A 15,477-nucleotide genomic window follows, 5' to 3' on the forward strand; every position below is an offset into this window, starting at 1 on the left:
CTGCCAAAGGAAATGAACCAAGCAACAAGGTTTCCAACACAATAACAGGACAGGAAACAAAATTCTGAGCTGCAGCCCAGGAACAGAAGAAAGGGCAATAAGCCAGAGTGGCGAATATCACACATCTCACAATATGCTAAAGGGAATCGCATGATAAAGGATTCACATAACATTTGATTCCAAAGAACCTCACCGGTCAGTAGAGTCAGACCCTCAGCAGGGTCTGAAGGCACAAGGCTAGCCAGCAGCACCAAAGACCAGGGTAAGACACTGATCTGGCAATAGACGCAACCAAACGCACAAACCCCGTCGTAATAATAAGAGGGGGGAAAATGAGAGGGAAGGGCAAGCTACGGGTCTGGCCCTCCCCGACTACTCCGAAACCTACAGAAGGCTGCATCTGCTTTGACTCCAAAATGATGAATCCCATCCAATGGCATGTCAAGCAAGGCTGTCTGGATAGTTTCCGAAAATCCAAAAGCCCAAAGCCAGGCCTGCCGATGCAATACCATAGCAGACGCCATGGCTCGACCAATGGAATCGGTGGAGTCCATTCCACACTGATGAGCAGCTGGCGTCGCCTGGAGACCATCAAGAATTAACTGGGTCAACTCGTCCTTATTGGCCTCTGGAAACAAAGGTGATTACTGTGCGAAGGAGTCCCACAAGGCATGGAGAAAGCGTCCTAGGACACAAATCGCTTTGGTGGAGCGTAATGCTGCACTAGAGGTCAAAATGCGTTTTCCGCAAGAATTCTGCTTCCTGGACTCTTTGTGACGGGGGAGTGGCGAATGGTCTCCATTTCAGAGGAGACCGTAATGTGGCCTGCATCACAAAGCTGTGGTGGGTTGGTTGTCGGATAAGGCAAGCGGGATCCCCTAGGGCAGGGCGGTATTTGTGGGCAATAGTGCCGTCCACTAGTACACCTGACTCCGGTTTTGCCCATCCCCCCAATAAAATATCCGACAGTGCTTCACAAAAGTGGAGTACTGGTTCAACCCCCGACTGCCCAGGACGAAGGACCTCAATCAGAGGACCTGTAGCCTTCGCAACTGTAGGTAGATTGAGAAGTAAGATTTACCAGCCCCTCTTTTCAAAACTTCCGCCAATGAAGAACTAGCTTCCGAGAAGAGGCGATAAAAGAGAGGAAGCAGCGGATGAATCGAGCCCGCTGGCTTCACTCAGCTCAGCAATTCAGTTGTTCATCATTGTAGGAGCCATAAGCATTGGCTGCTCCAAGAAGGCTATCCCCTCAAATCCTTCCCCCAACTGGCCCTGTGAAACCTCCAAAGAAACCATCAGTGCCGAAAACAACTCCCCAACTGGCGCGCTGCATACCGCCGTCCCCCTGGGAAGGGGGAAAGACGTCGGTCGACTTTGGCGCAGAGGCAAGGAGCCGAGGCAAAGATGACCTTACCAAGCGCACAGCCGTGCTCTGCGCTGGCTCCGGCTCGGAGTCTTTCAGCGTAGTGGAAATAACCACCGGCGGGTCAACTGACGTCGGGTCAGTGTCAACAGATGTCACTAGTGCTGGTCCCGAAGGATTTCACCTCTGTGTCCGAGACTGAAACTGCCATAGAGGGCAAACCCGTCGGCGATGACACAGTTATTGCACCTTTGACCTCCTTGGGTCCCGCAGGCGCTCCAGATAGAGATGTGAGCTCAAAGTCAAGATGGAGAGCCTTGTAGTACTCCTGCATCTGGTTCCAGGTCACCCCAGCCCAGAAATGGTTGGAGGCGAAGGAGCGATGCCGGAACGGAAGTAGACGAGTCACCAAGCACGCTAGTCAAAGGAGACACAGAGGCCAGGTACTTCCATCTCATAATACAACACTTACCATGTTAGGTAGCCGGAGATGGGGACCGCTCTCGTTGGCCACGGTGAGAAGAACGGCACTCACAGGAAAGATCCTTTGATCAGCAGGATGGCCGACACCTTGAAGAGCTGGAGGTCAACGACAACCGTGCCATCAGAAGTTTCATGCACCTCTCCCGCAAGGCCTTAAGCTTCAACCACTGGCAGGCGTCACAATCGTCGGCGTCGTGGTGCTTGCCCAAGCACCATATACAGATATAGTACAGAACCAACAGGACTTAAAACCACAGGACATTAGAAATTTAGCATACTGTTTCAGACGAGTAAAGCTCATCACAGCAGGCCGAAAACAGCTAGAGATAAGCTACTTCGGATCCGCATGCAGCCCGAAAAACAAAGAAACTGATGTCAGAGAACTGGAGGGGACTGCCATGGAGGAATCCCCACCAGGACGGGAGCCGGGACAGGAGAACCCCGCTGAGAGGGAAGCGCCGTGCCAGCCCGACACAACCAAGGTAACGCTCCAGCCCGCTTTGCAACACTGACGTGTGCGTGGGGGGTGTGCTAATTGCTGCAACATGCTCTTACGGCTTTGACCGGTTCACGGAGGAACCGCGGTATCGGAGCCCGATTTGGCCATTACACTTGCAACCAATAGTGGTGACTGAACTAAGGCAATCACAGGGGTGATTCCGAAAGCGCTATTGTTAAGTGACTGAGGAAGCGCTCTGTGAATGAATGAGGAGGCACGATTTCAGTGATTGGCAAAGCGCTGCATTGGGTGATTCCTCGCCTTCAAGAGGGCAGCAGGGGCCTGTGTGAAAAGCGTCTCAGTGACAGTAGTTTGGAAATACCATTCCACGTGCTAGAAGCAGGAGCCCTCCAAAGGCCTCCAGTCAATTTAAAGTGACGCGTCGCCGGAAGTGCAGCTGGGGGAACCTTGCAGCGGGTGAGGACACCAAGGTCCAGGAGCCTACGGGCCCACAAGAGTTACCTCCCACCAGCCCCTCCCAACACCGGCAGGCATTAAAGAACTTGCGACACCCGCTTCGCGGAACGCGCGCGGGTGCGTGCCGGGCAAAGCCCGGGCCAAAGGCGGGCCTGTCTGTGCCCGTTGGAGACCAGAGGAGGCCGGGCCGGGCCACCTCCCTAACATTCAAGCATGGGTAAGCGAAAACAACTTTGTAGACAGGCCCAAGGGGTTTTAAAGGATAAAATACCCCGTAAGTCAGCCTCTATAATTAATTATCTGACATCAGCAGTGGGGGCATTAAATAAAGAGATTGAGAACGCAGAGAAGGAATTGGGTCTGGATACAAGTAAGGTTCAAGCAGAGGATATACTTTTGCCGGACCCTGTGCAAATACCCGTTCCACTGGAACCCACAGTTTTGATCTCCACCCTGTCAATAGCGAATGAGACATTGACTCGTGATGGAGCCCAGGGGGACACAATCGATTTGTCATCTAGGGCCCCGATGGCCGAGTGGCATCAAAAGGGAGTCCTGTGGATACCCCGGGGAAAAGGAGACCCACTAAATAACTATGTAAGCGGGATAGAGGCAAAAAAAACACGATACCACCTGGTCAAGGGAAGACTGCTGGAGAGAACTCGGACTCACTAGTACAGAATATAGTGGAGGACATTTTTTCTCCAAGGTTAGAGTCTGTTTTAACCACTATAGCACAAGACATTATTGAAACCTTGAACACCTGTGTTGCAGGGATTTTGAAAAAATGTGAGCGTATCGATCGTTTCTTAGTTGCACTTGTCTGTAAATCCCACTTTAGCCCCGCCCCTGAAGACTCTAGGCCAGTCATAGGGTAGACCAGTGGGGGTACTGAAACCCAACTCTCCCCTTCACAGGCTGGTGGGAAGACAGTAAGGATGGCTGACCGTGTGACTCCATTGGGTCCTTGGAAGGGGGGTAAAGTATTTGTCGCGCCATCTCTAACCCCTTAACTTGGGATTTGGAGGGGGCCATTAGAGAAGCCTCACCGTTTCCTGTTAAGAGTAATGCACCTGAAGATAGTAGACTTGACCTTCCCCCAGAAGCTACTCCCTTGGTTGTGATTCTTGTCGGGGTACCCTGTTTAGGTAAGGATGAGGAGGAATCTACGGCGGCCCTTTTTTCAAAAGTTAATAAATGGTGCAATGTCCACTGTGTTGGGAATGCTAATATTTCATCTAATATTAACATGTGAGACGGGTGGGGTGGGTGGGTAACTGTACAAAATCCATCGAGGGTGATAGTATTATAGTACATTTTAATAGAAGGAAAGTAGCAGACAGGCTGCTATGGGACGCCTCAGAGTTACAAAAGGTGAAGGGGGGTATCGGGGCAGTGCCCCTGGGCTTTTTCCATCTCCCGGGAAATAGGCCAATTGCATCAGCTTTGAACGAATTCCTTCAGAGGTCTCGTCAATCTCCTCATGGTTTGTCTAATAATTCAAGGGGAGATTCCAACTGGGAAACTATAAGTAGGAGAATCACATTGGTATCACCTAATCCTCCTATGCCAAAAGGAGTAGAAGGAATTGATTTACCTACATCAAATAGTTTTTCTCCATTATCACACCTAGATGAGAATGATTGACTAGGGTTATCAGCTGAACCTATTCTTGAAGATGGTCATAACTCTCATTCACTGGTTGTAGAGGCTAACCTTAACCCCAAGATTATTATCTGGAACATCGCGGGACTCAGATCTAAAAGAGATGTCCCTAGTTTGCTAACCTTTATAAAACAATATGATGTTATTTCTTTTCAGGAAACGTGGGAGGAGGAGAGCAATTTCTGGTTGGATGGGTTTATATCATATTGCCTACCAGCCAGTCCAAGTATAGCAGGCAGAGCGAAGCGGGGCCTCGCCCTTCTTTTTTCATTAAAATTAAAAGGTTCAACAAAGAGGCTGGAGGCATCCTCCCACAATTATTTGTTTGTTGAACTATGCACCCCTAGTCAACCTAAAGTGTTATTTGTTAACTTTTATAACTCTGGGGAAGGCAATTTACGGAATAAACATTTACTCTATTTACAGGCTTTTTTAGAAATCTATAGGTCAAAACAAACTTCTTTTTATCATATTACTCTTATGGGTGATTTTAATATTCATTTGTGTAACTTGAAGTGTCACGTTGTTAACCACTTGGGTCCTGAATGTTCTGTCTTACCCCATTTTGAGCATACGCAACAGGGGCAGGTTATGGAAGACCTTCTGGCAGGTGCGGACTTGTTTGAACCCTCCTGTAATGAGTCAAGTAAACGGTGTCCAACATTTAAAGCTCGAGAAAGGGACACTATTATTGACTATATATCTGTGTCCCCTACATTACTAGCTAATGTTGCCTATAATGCTCAGTTCTCCCTGTCCAGTGACCATAATCCAGTAATTCTGGAGTTAAATAAGGACGTGGGCCTCTTGGGCTTACCAGGAAGGTTTACAGGAGCTTAGAGTCTCAGGGGAGGAGACTCAAGTGGTCAAAAGTTATTCCTGAATCTTTTCATAGTGATTTGTGTGAGAAGGCCAAGTTTAAACTTGATATGTGTAAAGACCCTAGCACCCAGGGGACTGAGGTAATTAAAGCCTTTGAGGGCATTTGCAGGCAAGTAGCTATGGATCTGACTGTTACTTCTAAACCCAAATGGTATAATGGGGAAAGGTGGTTTGATGTTAACTGTTCTAGGGCCCATCGCAAATTAATGCACGCCCTCAAGAAAACACCTAGAGACAGGGAGCATATAGCCCAAGCGAGAAAGTGTTATAAGTTAGCTGTATCCCCCAGACAAAATGAGATCAAAAAAGAGGCATGGAATGCACTCATGTCCGTTGAGGTTATCAAGGATAGCTCTAGGTTTTGGGCCATCATTAATGCGCCTTTTTGCTCGGGTATGTTGAATGACAGTTTGGAAACTAATATCACAGAAACTCAATGGTTAGACCATTTTGAGACCATATATGGATTATGTGAGGGCTCAGAGTCTATTCTGCCCTTAGAAACATATGGTGATTCTTCAGGTTTAGTTTTTTTAGAGGAGGATATTGAAATAGCTATTAAAGAGACCTCCACTAATAAAGCTCCTGGACCAGACTGTGTTCCTTCAGATTTGTATAAATGTGACCCTGAACTGTGGGCAAAGATTCTGGCGAATGTGTTTAATGCTGTAGTCGCTCATGGGGATCCTGTGTCTAGGTCTCTAATCATCCCGATATTTAAAAAAGGCCATAGAGGTATAGAGGTGACCCACGTTGCTACAGACCAATATCACTGATTGATTCTGTAGTTAAGATTTTAGGGAAAGTGATTTTGGCCAAGGTCACTGATTGGGTTAAGGAAAATGAGGTTTTATCTAATTTGCAATATGGCTTTAGAAAAGGGAGAAGTACTATGGACCAATGCCTTAACTTACATCTATTAATAAGCAAATACATGGTAGCCAAGGAGGGTTCCCTGTATATGGGATTTATGGACCTCACATCCGCATTCGATCTGGTTAACAGATCGAAGCTATGGTCCATTTTTCTTGAATTGGGCATTGATCCAAGTCTGGTATATTTTTTGGCAGACTTACACCAGGATTTATCGGCTGCAGTCAGGGTCACTCAGGATGGCAATTGTACAAGACCTTTTAAATCTTGCAGAGGTGTGCGAAAGGGTTGTATCCTGGCCCCTCTGCTTTTTACCCTTTATATAAATGATTTAGATAACACTTGCCCAGGCAAGTTTGGATACTCCGCGTGTAGGGACACTTTCCATCCCAGTTCTCCTATACGCGGATTACGCTGTTTTATTATTATTTTTCTTTTTTTCTTTTTATTGAAAGTTTTTCAAAAGGGAAAAAACAACACAACATACAGTCGTCTTACATGTTCAGCACTTAAAGCATTATCTCATGGTCCAAGTGTCCAATATAGGAGTTTACAATAACATATGAGCATGGTACATAATCAGTTGTATCATCTTAGCATCTCAACAGGGGGTTCTCCCTCAGGTTTCAGTCCCCTCTTACCGTCCCCCCACCATTCCCTAAATAATACAATTACCCAATAGCAGGTAATCCTTTCAGTAGTTTAACACTCTGTCCCTCCATACTCCGAGACCTGGAAACCAGCCAAGTGTCAGTGGCATCAAACCCATAGGTCATAAAGCCCGCACATCGATCATATAATACAAAATGACGCTGTTTTATTATTCCGAACTGCCGTGGGTCTCCAGAGACTTTTGGATGCCTTTGGGGGTTTTATGTGTTCTCTGAATCTAATAGTGAATATTGCTAAGTCTCATGTTATGATTGCGGGGCATAGAAATAGAAAGATTAAATCTTTTACCTGTAATAGAGCTGTGGTGTCTAGAGTACCCTCTTTTACTTATTTGGGTGTACTCTTTGACGAGAGAGGCTCATGGGTTTCCCAATATAAATTTTAAAAAAATTCTGTAGTTAGATCTACCTCAGCATTAATGGAGTTTGCACGGCGTCTGGGAGCTAGGCCCTTTGAAGCCATTATTTCCATCTAGAGAGCTAAATGCCTGCCCATTGCTACGTATAGTGCTGCAATTTGGGGTTACAAACAAGTGGAAGGGGTGCAGTTGGCCAAAAATATTTTTTTACGCACCCTCCTGTCTGTTCCCCAATCAACGCCAACCTTTGCTATCCATCATGAATTGGGTCTGGGTTATGTGACTGACTTACTGAAAGTAGCACCCTTGGTCTGTTGGCTTAAGACTTGGCTTAACCCTGACATAACATTGAATCATTTAATCCTACGGGACTGTGTTTCATTGGATAAGGCTACAAGTATTCAATGGCTGTCATATGTAAAATCTATGTTTACCAAGTTGGGACGCCCAGACCTTTATCATAACCCGGAGGTTAAGACTCAATTTTTTAACTTAAAGATGATGGAACGGAGGATCAGGTCCTTATTTAATAAATACCCCTCCATTGATTGAGCCCTATTTAAAGATCGTGACCAATCACTTCCATCTGTGGCTCCTGACTAGGTTTCAACTGAACATGATTCACTTTATTCTGGGGTATAGCATAGGGTGGTGAAAAACAGAAGATGCCGGCCCATGTAAGTGTGATCATTTTTAATCACAGGACACCTTGCACTTTATGCTCTTGTGTGACCTTTTTACTGATATCCAGACGAAGTTCATAGTTCCGCTCCTGAGGGGAAAAGGGTTCTTGCAGGCAAGACCGGCACTACTGTATCTTCAACTATTAGATGAACCTTGGATTTTGTATGGTGTTGGTAGTTTTCATGCTGCTGCTGTGCGCCTTAAGAAGAAAAGATCTTTTACACTTGATGTCATATGAATTGTTGATTTTTAGATATTTTTACTGAAATTGTTCTCATCAATTTTACATGGATTATTGACTTGATCCTGAGGTATTTTTTTGTGTAACATCCATATGTACATACTAAATGTTATTAGTTTTGTGTTGTTTTGTTTGTATGTATTATGATTTTAAGTAATCAAATAAAAGTTTTTTTGACTGACTGACTGACTTCTATGGCTCCACTGACGTCATATACGGAGTCAACGGCGTACGGAGCCATGCGGTGCCGCCTCCCCCTCGGCGTGCAGTGGTACTGCTGAGAAAATGTTCTCTAGATCAATTCTGATGCCTGGGGAGAAGTCACAAGTTAAGGAATCTGCAGCTAGATGTCTCTATCAGATCAATTGGCGTAGTTGACAGGATACAGTTCAGTAATGCAATCCCTTTGTAACCAAAAGAAATGATAAGGCACAGGTGAGAGACAAACCAGTTACTTACAGTAATGCTCTTTCTAACTGCAGATTTCTCACCTTTAGACTATCCCCAAGTGCTAGTCTCGATCCGGAACATTTTTCAGCACTCTCCTGGCGTGCTGGTAGGTGGCATCGTGCGGTTGCATTGACTCGGTTCCACCCCAGATGTGACGGCTGGAGCCGCACATAAGTGCCACCCAGGCGGGCTAACATCAGTTTCTTGCTAGATACTGTTTGCGTGCTCAGATGAGGTGCCCAAAAAACAATTATCTGAGTCAATGTGCATCTCTCTAATTTGAGACCTTTTTAGATGGGAAGAGGCCATTCACAGAACGGGGAGGTTTAAGTTCGGTGAGGAATCTGCAGTTAGAGTATTCACTAGAAAGAAAGGAAGGTAAATCATTTCTTCTGATGGATACTTTCAACCACAGATTCCTCACCTTTAGGATAGATACCAAATCAGTACCTCCCGGGTGCTGGATCTGTGGGGTGGCTCAGACCAAAACGTCCTACAAGATTGAACTGCCAAAATGCCCTTCCTGTTGAACCTGCTTATCAAGGCAGTACAGCTTTGTAAAAGTGTGCACTGAAGTCCATGTTGCAGCCTGACAAAGAAAGGCAATCTGAGTGCCAATGCAGAGGTAGAACCCTTGGCCGAATGGCCCTTAGCCCTTCTGGAGACTACTCATTGACCAGCGCGTAGCAGATCTTAATGTAGAGGACTATTCACAGGCACAACTTCCTTTTCTGCACTGGTTTGATTTTCTTTGTTTCAGAGAAGTCCACAAAGAGCTCCTTGTGTACCTGGTGGTGTTTGGTGCGACTGATGTACAAACTCAATACCCCTTTCAGGTCTGAACGATGAAGCCACTCCTTCTTCGAATGATAGGGTAGAGCAAAGAACATTAGAAGTGTGATTGACTGTGTGACATGAAAGGGAGGCACACCATTCAGTACAAAGGCTGCACGAGTTTGTCATGCAAGAAGATGGAGTTAAGTGGCTAGACTGAAATAGCCTGAGGCTCACTCATGTGAATATCTTGAAATTATCGCGACAAGAAAGACAATCTTCAGAGTAAGGAGGTGTAAAGGGAAGCTGTACATCTCAAAAGGACAGCACATAAGAAAAGTAAGGACCAAGTTAAGATTTATATAACAAAGAGTTTAGGAGGGAACATATTAAGGAAAATGCTACTTACCAGTATGCATCTGTTCTTGGCATGTAGGGCTGCTGACATTCATATCTTAGCATAGATCGCCGCCTAGTGTTGGGTCCGGATGTTTGCACCTTGTTGTCTTGGAAGAGTCTTCGAAGTATCACGAGATAGGGGACTCCTCCCCTGGAATACAGTGCGCATGGGCCTCTTCTCCATCCTCAGATTGTTTTTCGCCATTGAGGCAAAGATGGAGTATAGAAAAGTAAGAGATGACCATGTAAGTGTATGTTAAGAAGGTAACCCTGCAGCTGTGACAGGCACCGGGGAGGAGGGTGGGCGATATGAATGTCAGCAGCCCTACATGCCAAGAACAGATGCATACTGGTAAGTAGCATTTTACTTTCGAGGCATGTGGGCTGCTAAATTCATATCTTAGCATAGACTGTATAGCAGTTTCTCCTCTAGCGGTGGTCGCCTGTACCAGCTGCAGTGGTTTGAAAAAGAGTTTTAAGATCAGCCTGGCCTACTGCAGCTTGTTGCTTAGCTTGCACGTCAACACAGTAGTGTTTATTGAAGGTGTGTATGGTAGACCATGTAGCTGCCCTACATATGTCTTCTAAGGGAATATTTTCTAGGAAAGCCATGGATGCCCCCATTTTAGGCGTTGAGTGGGCTTTTGGGGAAACTGTTAAAGTGTGCTTTGCCTTTTGATAGCATATTTGAATGCATTTATCTATGCATCTGGCTATTCCAGTCTTAGGATTACCCTTATGTTGTGGAGAAAAAGCAATAAAAAGTTGCTTTGTTTTTCTGAATGATTTAGTTCTGTCCACGTAATCGAGAAGAGCTCTTTTGACATCTAGTGTGTGTAGGGCTCTTTCAGCTACCGACTGCAGGTTTTGAAAGAAAACTGGCAATTCTATGGACTGATTGATGTGGAAAGTGGATACAACTTTTGGCATGAATTTAGGGTTAGTACGAAGCACCACTTTATTTTGGTGTATTTGCATGAAGGGTTCCTGAATGGTTAGTGCCTGTAGCTCACTCACTCATCTGAGGGAGGTAATGGCAATTAAAAATGCCACTTTCCATGTTAAGAATTGTAGTTCACATGAGTGGAGTGGTTCGAAATTGGCCCCATGAGTCTGGTTAGTACTACGTTTAAGTTCCAGACTGGTGAAGGTGGATGCTTTGGAGGGATAATTCTTTTAAGTCCTTCCATAAAAGCTTTGATAGGTGGTATTCTGAACAGGGACAAGTGTTGCCTGTTTTGAAGATATGCTGCTATAGCAGCAAGGTGTAGCCTTATGGATGAGTATGTTAGGTTACATCTTTGAACATGTAGCAAGTAACAAATTATGTTCTGAATGGAGGCATCTAATGGATTGATCTGGTTGTTATTACAATAGATTACAAATCTTTTCCATTTAGCTGCGTATTATGCTCTAGTAGTGGGGCGCCTTGCTTCCTTGATAATGTTCATGCAGTCTGGAGGCCTGTTAAGGTATCTGAACTCTAAGACCTCAGAAGACAGATCGCTAGGTTCATCCGATTGGGATCTGGGTGCCTGATTTCGCCATGGTTCTGTGTTAGCAATTGTGGCGACAGGCGTAGTCTTTGGTGCGGGACTACCGATAGTTCTAGGAGCGTTGTGTACCATGGCTGTCTTGCCCATGCGGGAGCAACCAGGATCATTGTGAGTGACTGTTGTTTTAGTTTGCGTGCCACTAATGGAATCAGTGGGGTTGGCGGAAAAGCGTACGCAAATCTGCCTGACCAGTTCATCCCATCCATATCGCATTGCCCTGTGACAACGGGTGTGAGAACCTGGCGGCAAAAGATTGCCATTTTGAGTTTTCTGTTGTGGCAAACAGATCTATCTCTGGTTGTCCCCACTTTTGGAAGAATGGTTGGGGAACTTGAGGGTGAATCTCTCATTCGTGTATTTGTTGGCTGTGTTGGCTTAGTAGATCTGCGATCTGATTGTCTACTCCTGGGCGGTGTTCTGCCAGGAGAAAGATGTTTTTTGGAATTGCCCACTTCCATATGCTCTGCGCTAGGTGAGACAGCTGTGGAGAGTGTGTCCCTCCCTGTTTTTGAATGTAGTACATGGCTGTCATGTTGTCCGTCCGGATTAACACAGCCTTCTTGTACAAGTATTTCTGGAAGGCTTTCATTGCTAGAAATACTGCTAGTAACTCTAAGTGATTTATATGCAATGTCTTTTGTTTGACTGTGCAGAGACCTTGGACTGTGGTTTGAAGGAGGTGGGCTCCCCAACCTGTCAGTGATGCGTTCGCAGTTAACACTACTTGTGGAACTGGCTCTTGGAACAGTTGCCCCTTGGAAAGGTTTTGTGGGTTCCACCACTGCAGAGAGTTGTAAGTGCGACTGTCTACCAACACTAGGTCTTTTAGTTGTCCTTGAGCTTGGTTCCACTGTTGTGCTAGGCATTCCTGCAATGGACGCATTTGAAGTCGGGCATGAGGGACAATGAATATGCAGGAAGCCATCAAGCCTATAAGCTGCATGAACACTCGAGCTGGCAGGGAGTGTTGTGGCTGACATTTTTGAATGAGAGACTGTATGCTGGATATCCTGGCTGGATTTGGATATGCTTTCGCCACTGAGGTATCTATTGTTGCTCCCAGATTTTGTTGTATGTGGGAGGGCTGCAGATGTGATTTTGGGTAATTTATGGAAAATCCTAGACTGTGCAGAAGCTGGATGTAGGAGAGTAGGGTCTGCTTTCCTATGGTCACCCCATTTTTTTGCTTTTTGCTTCACTGGTTTTAGACTTAATGTGGCTGTGGGCCTGCTAATCAGACCCACAGCCCTGCTGTTCTCTCTCTAAATTTCACACTATGTACTTTAGGTACATCACCAATTGGGATTTGGGTCACTCTTGTGAGTCCCTGTACAGTGTACTATAGGTACCCAGGGCATAGGTGCACCCAAGCCCTACCAGGGGCTGCAGCATATCTTATGCCACAGCTGGCTGGCCATCCAAACTGACACAATTGGCTGATCACTCAGCTGGGGCAAGGTCGTGTAATCACCCCTTGCTTAGGTATAGTATTCCTATACCTATCATTATATATAGACACATATGCACCTATAAGTCACTCCTATGGCAGGCCTTAACAATTCTGAAGGCAGAGTGCTTGGTTTTATGTGAGATGGTGCTCTAGCATGAGCTGAGCCTGTCTGCAGCTTTCGAAACCATGTCCTTATAGCTGTTCTATGATATAGCTATACCATATACTCTTAAGTGCATTATGAACCTCGCGGTTAAATGCTAACTTTGGTTTGGCTTTATCAAAACACGTCTTGTAAGGTGTCATACGCTTTGGAATACTATCCCGTCGCCAGTTCTGGCGACAGAGGTAGCATTCCACCCTTCTAGAGGGAGAAGACATTGTTCCTACTAATCCCGGTTAAAGTTAACCAGAGCCTCAGCATCACAAAACGGATGCTACTGCCACAGACACAAGTCTGACCTGCTGCTGGGAGTCTTTCCAGCGAGGGAGGCTTGGACAATAGGTTTCCTGTCTTGGGAGGTGCTAGCACCACCCCAGACAGGCTATAGTGTATTGGGGCAGGGAGGGCTGAATTAAATGAGACATTGCCTAGGGCACACAAGGTGTCCCATGCATAGTCCAGTTCAAACCGGTGCTGGGGCACTCTAGCTCCAGCTCTGGCGCGAAACTGGACAAAGGGAAAGGGGTGTAACCACCCCCTTCCTGGGTCCCACCCATAGGAGGGACCTAGCAGGTAATCCAGCCCCTAAATTTGGTATATAGGTAGGAGCTGAGTCCCAAGACTTTAGATTAATCCTGACTGAAACTTGAAACGAAACTCTGGATCTTTGACGTTCTACTTGAAGATAGAAGACTGAAGAATCTCCCTTGTGGTCAAGGAGTGACCACCCTGTGCAAGCAGGCACCATCAAGTGATCAACGGTTTGATTTGTCGACGCTCCTGCCGGAGCACGAGCACAGAGCCTGACAAGACCCGGACTTCCAGACTTCCAACAGACGATCCACAGTCACAGCAGAGCTGAGACCCGTGGAGGCGACGAGAGACGTGGGACCGGCCATCTTGGAAAGCCAGCGTACTGCTTTCCGTGTAACTTCTGAGGCACCCTCGAAGTTGTGCATAGGGCATTGAGAAGCCCCAGCCCCGAGCACCAACTGCACCGAAGATCAGCCCTCCACACTCCACGAGTTCTTCGTGGGGCCCTTCTGCATTTTCCTGCTCGACACGTCTGTCTGGTCACTTGCCCGTTGGCTAGTGGCCTCTGTGACGACGAAACCTTTGAATTACACCGCTGGTCTGGTTGCTCCAGACTGGCCCCTGCTTCCTTGAAAAGGAGAAGCCCATCAGACCTTGCTGGTCTGATCAAGAAGCCATCTCCGATTTCTGCGTGGGTTGCCTTTGCCACGGCTTGTTGACTCCAATCCGGAAGCCAACACCGCCGACAGCGAGAGCCTTCGTGGGACAGTCCGTATCCAGCTCCTGGTCGCCGTCGACACCTCGTGGTCCATGTGGCTGCAGAGACAAGCTTCACGACATCACCTGATTGCTTCGCGACATCGTCTGGTTCCTTCCTGGTCACTGGCTAGTGACCCAGACTCTATCCCCTCTGCTTTCAGGTACTCTTCATCCTCGATCCGCCCTTGGATCCACCCGGACACTTCCCTCCTGGTCGCCTGCAGCATCTTTCTTCAAGACTCCACAGGATTCAGCGACGAAACCCGACACACTTTGACACCTATGCACCCGCTTCCTGTGGGTGAGGTGACGCAAGTACGTTGGTGCCCCTGTGGGTATTTACTAGCCTAGTGTCTAACTTTCAAGTAGCTTTCTCCTTGTCCATCCGGAAGTGACCTAAAAGAACTAGTTTCCAATTCTTTCGTTCCGATTCTAACTCTATGGTAACTTGCGTCTGTGTAAAGACACTGCACGCGCATCCCGTGGGGCTCCTGCTCCCTATCCTTTGGTAGTACAGCGTAGCCCCAGCGATTCTCCAGGCCCTAGGCCTTTCCTTTGTTCGTGACGTGGTTCTTATACCACTATTTTAGTATATGGTTCGAAGTGCCCCATGGGCATTACTGTATTTTGTGCAACTTATTGTATTATGATTGGGTATCTTGTTATGTGCTTGTGCCTCTGACCTCATAAAGAGTTCAGAGGATTGTGTTAGAAATAAATACATATATATTTTGATATACAACCTGTGTGGTGTCGTTACACTTGGTATTAAAGGGATTGCATATGGTAAAACAGCTGGCTTCACATGCCCTCTTGAGTTTAGCCTAAGACTGCTTTGTCCATGCTACCACTAGGATAGCTGGTCTATAATGTTGACTTTACAACCATCACCATAAGGGTTGTTTGGACTGGTACAAGGTGCTCACTAGAATAGTGAGCATCATATACCAGGCCAACTTCTCACACTGGATTGTCTGAGATGTATGGTTTGCACACTGTACGTATGAGTTGGCTTTTATGAGCCAATCGTCCAGGTAGGGGAACACATGGATGTGTTGCCTTCTGAGGTATGCTGCTACTACTGCTAGGCATTTTGTAAAAACCCTTGATGCTGTAGTTACCCCAAAGGGAAGAACTTTGAATTGGTAGTGGTGACCCTCTATTGTGAACCTGAGGTATTTCCTGTGAGCTAGATGTATAGGTATGTGAAAGTATGCATCCTTGAGGTCTAATGTAGCGAGGAACTCGCCTT

General features: G+C 46.4%; 1 protein-coding gene across 10 annotated transcripts in view; it reads right to left on the reverse strand.

The window, feature by feature from the left end:
- Window positions 1-15,477, reverse strand: part of LOC144755518 (complement component receptor 1-like protein) — a 962,117-nt gene that overhangs the window by 476,552 nt on the left and 470,088 nt on the right. The gene's annotated exons all lie outside the window — the stretch shown is intronic.

Source organism: Lissotriton helveticus, chromosome 5_1 (assembly GCF_964261635.1).
Source record: "Lissotriton helveticus chromosome 5_1, aLisHel1.1, whole genome shotgun sequence".
NCBI lineage: Eukaryota > Metazoa > Chordata > Amphibia > Caudata > Salamandridae > Lissotriton > Lissotriton helveticus.